This window comes from Morone saxatilis, unplaced genomic scaffold (genome assembly GCF_004916995.1).
Source record: "Morone saxatilis isolate NCDOM2014 unplaced genomic scaffold, NCSU_SB_2.0 Contig22, whole genome shotgun sequence".
Classification (NCBI taxonomy): Eukaryota; Metazoa; Chordata; class Actinopteri; family Moronidae; genus Morone; species Morone saxatilis.
This window is the reverse complement of record NW_023339785.1, coordinates 13,910,080-13,913,743: the sequence shown is the minus strand read 5'-3', so window position 1 is coordinate 13,913,743 and position 3,664 is coordinate 13,910,080. Positions and strand designations below refer to the sequence as shown.

Genomic DNA, 3,664 nt, shown 5'->3' with positions numbered 1-3,664 from the left:
GGGGGGGGGGGGGGGGGGGGCCTGCAGTCAAGGCCTCAAACAGGAAACACTTTTCAGTAGTTCCTAATGAGGGCATCTGTGTGTGTGTGTGTGTGTGTGTGTGTGTGTGTTGAATGGGAACCGGAGAGAGGATCTAATGGGACAGATTTGTCTCTGCGTATTTGCTCATGAGGCGTGCATGTAATGCGATTATCTGTAGTCCACTGAACTGCCTTTGTGCTGAAAAGAGTTTTTAAAAGGGGGGATTTCTATGTAACTGACACCCCATGCTGAAAACCCCTTCAGTAACACACACACACACAACTCCCATCTCTCAATAAGAGACGACAGGGCAAGATGACGCTCATTCATTCATTCACTCTTGTAAATGTATAACCCACAAATTAACCTGTTAATTAACCCTCCTGCTGTTTCCTGAGCTTTCTTTTGTCATGAATACGGTATATTTCATCTGACTGACCAAAGCCTCAATGCATTCCTCCACACAACACATCTTTGTGATTAGTGATCACTTTTACTGATGGTTTTATTCAAACATTACGCATCTGTGGTGTCTGAGACTTTTAACCAGCAGATGGAAAACTCCTGGTGATCATCCCTCAATATGTTTTCCTCTGGTCTTAATTGTGTTCAAAGTAATATGCAAATTGGACTTCTTCTATTGAGTAGTATAACTGCATTTGCTTGTAAAAATGACTAGGAATGAAGTTGGTTCGGTTGTGAGTGTCTATTATCAGGGTGAGGCTGTAACACATTACTCAAAATCCTAGAGCCAAGGTTACTTAATTGATTGCCCGACCAATGATACAAAACTCTTGTTTGTAAAATGACTTAAAAAATGAATTTACTGTTGATCAATCAAGTCGATCAAGACTAATCTTTGCAGCTCTAATGGAAATATAGATTGTGACAGTTCAGGCTTTTATCCCTGACATATGAATGAGCACATACTGTATTATTTTACATTGGCAGGGTATATTTTCCTCATCAGTATATACTGTATCATATGTATCATAGATGCTTAATAAATAAAATGTTTTGCTGAATCATTACCACGTATCATGAGTTTTCAGCTCTATAATCACATATCAAGGTGTGTGTTTTCCTAATAACTCACAGAATATCAGAGAATGGTTGATGTCAAAACATAATAACTTGTTCACAAGTAATGTGATGTTTGAAATAGCAAAGAAGTGATTGCATGGACTTCTGCTTCAGGGAGTATGAGGGAGTATTTCCACTTGCTCAGTTACAAATGATACAATTAAAATTTAAAGCAATCATTCTGTCATAGAAAAAAGAATTTGTCTGTTCGTGTTTTATAACAACAAATAGCAGAAGACGCATAAAGCAGGAAACAATTAACGTGCTGTCATTAAGTTAATGACTTTGAAGCCGGGGGGACCCAAAAACATGAACGCCTGCATTTTAATTATTTGTTTTAATGAATTAAGATGGCTCTGCGTTTTAAACCCAGGTGTAAATCCACATTTATCTGCTGAATGTGCAGTTTCTCACTGTGTCACCATTAATCCTCTCCGTGTTCCCTCAGTCTGACCAACAAAAAGACACCATTTTGTGTCTTTGTTTAACATCAAGTGCAGAGCGAGCCTAAGAACTGTCCACGTTGAAGTTATAAAGCATTTTGTTTGTGTATCAACGGAGCAGAAGGGATGAACAGAGCAGTCGTTCAAACATGAACAGACACAGTCCTTTAAAGGCCTAATAGAGACTACTGTCACATGGATTGGATTTACGCTGCTGTGGCTGCAACACACAATGAACACACATCACATACACACTGTGGGCAGTCAGCGCTCAGCAGACTGAGACAATGTTAATGAAACACAGAGTCATGGCTACGGTGTGTGTGTGCGTCTGTAAGAAAGGCGTCGTATCAGTTGCTCCTCAGTGTATGTTTGAGCTCAGGTTATATTACCACATGTGACTGATTCAAGACACGCTGCCTCCACCTTCTACTTCTGCTCATCACACATTCCTCCTTTTTGTGTCTCTTATTATGGCAGCCGTCACTTGAGAACGTTGTCATTATGGAGAAAAAGGATGACAATTGCTACTACAAGAACTGGGTGCTAATAAGGACTGCCCGCGGGTGTAGTGAGGTGGGAAAGTCAACACCCAACAAAGCAAAAACATGCAAAGGAAAGGAAAGTCTTTTTAGGGTTGACAAGCGGTTGTGAGGCCTTGTCATAATATCGTGAAGTTTGTGTGTGTGTGTGTGTGTGTGTGTGTGTGTGGAGGGGAGAGCAGGTGAAGTCTGCCCTGAGAGGAAAACCATATAAGGATACTGTTTCCTGAAATACCTGAGCACCAGCCGCTGATGCAATGTTGCCATGACTAACTCCACTGTTATGGCCATGGAGAGTTTTGGTATAGGAGAGGGGTTTCGACCTATATCATATATTTTATTAACTTATTAGGATTAATACAATAACAACAAACTTTTTACTGTATTAAAATCTACTTGACATATTTAATTCATCACGTGTCCTGCTTTCTTTCAAGTCTCTCTGCTGCTGCTCCCATCCAGCCCTGCTCTTTTTTCCCCGCGGGGACGTTTCTGACCTTGACCAGCCGTGTTTATCAACCTCTGCAGGACATAAAGGACCGCAGGGCAAACTCTTTATCCTCACAAGTTTCCAAGAAAATAAACCAGGCGCTCTGGGAGCCTCTGTCCCCCCGAGGAGCCCAACAAAACGCCAACCCCCGAGGCTGCCCGGCCGGCCAGCAGCTGTCTCTCCGCGGGCATGACCTCAGCCCGGGATCCGGTTACCGGCTCGGCTGGGGCCCGCTGAGTGGACCCGTCCCTGAGCAAGTCTGCGTTCACGTGCTGTCCGAAATGTCGGAATTGTGAGATTAACTACAACCCCCCCCCCCCCAAAAAAAAATGGTACCGCCTGTTTCCCGATGATACCCCACCTTCCTGCAGGTGACACTGAAGGAGGCAGACAAAAAAAGCATGAAATAACTGAAGATGGACATAAGGCAAAAGAGAGGAAGCCTATAGTTAATAGTTAATTGATTTATCAATTAATCAACAGAAAATGAACCACCAACAATTTGGGTCAATCGTTTCACTCATTTTTAGAAGCAGACTTAATCAAACCGTGAGGTTGCCTCTGTTTCTGTTGTGCCCCTTAAATGTGGACAGGATTTGCTTCTTGTCTGTGTTTTATAACATTGTACATTTAATATCTTTGGGTGGTAGACCTAAATATAAGCTGACTCTTTTACCACCACCTCAAGTTTCTGAGTGACTTAACACACTAAAGCACAGTCTTTGGTACAGTCTGCTTTACTATAAAGTTATTTTAACGATTTAAATTGAATCATAAATTGCCTAAAATCTCACTTCATGGGGTGCCCATGAAGGCAACAAAGGCTGTGTCCTTACTAACCACAGCGTGTCTGTGACCACCGTTACTGGTTAAACCAGTAATAACATGTAAGTGCTACTTTATAAAAACACGTGTCTAATTGCAGCTCGTAGAGGAACAGCACAGTTTACTAAAGCAGCAGCAGTTAACCACTCAATGAGAGATACAGACACTGTACACTACTATAAAAGAAGTCACTTAAGGTCAATTCCGAAAACAAGAATTTTTACGCTTTCACTGTAACGCTGTCTGTGAACACACACACA

At 41.9% G+C, this 3,664-nt stretch overlaps 1 protein-coding gene across 1 annotated transcript in view; it reads right to left on the bottom strand.

The window, feature by feature from the left end:
- Positions 1-3,664, bottom strand: part of slc43a1a (solute carrier family 43 member 1a) — a 23,139-nt gene that overhangs the window by 19,009 nt on the left and 466 nt on the right. The gene's annotated exons all lie outside the window — the stretch shown is intronic.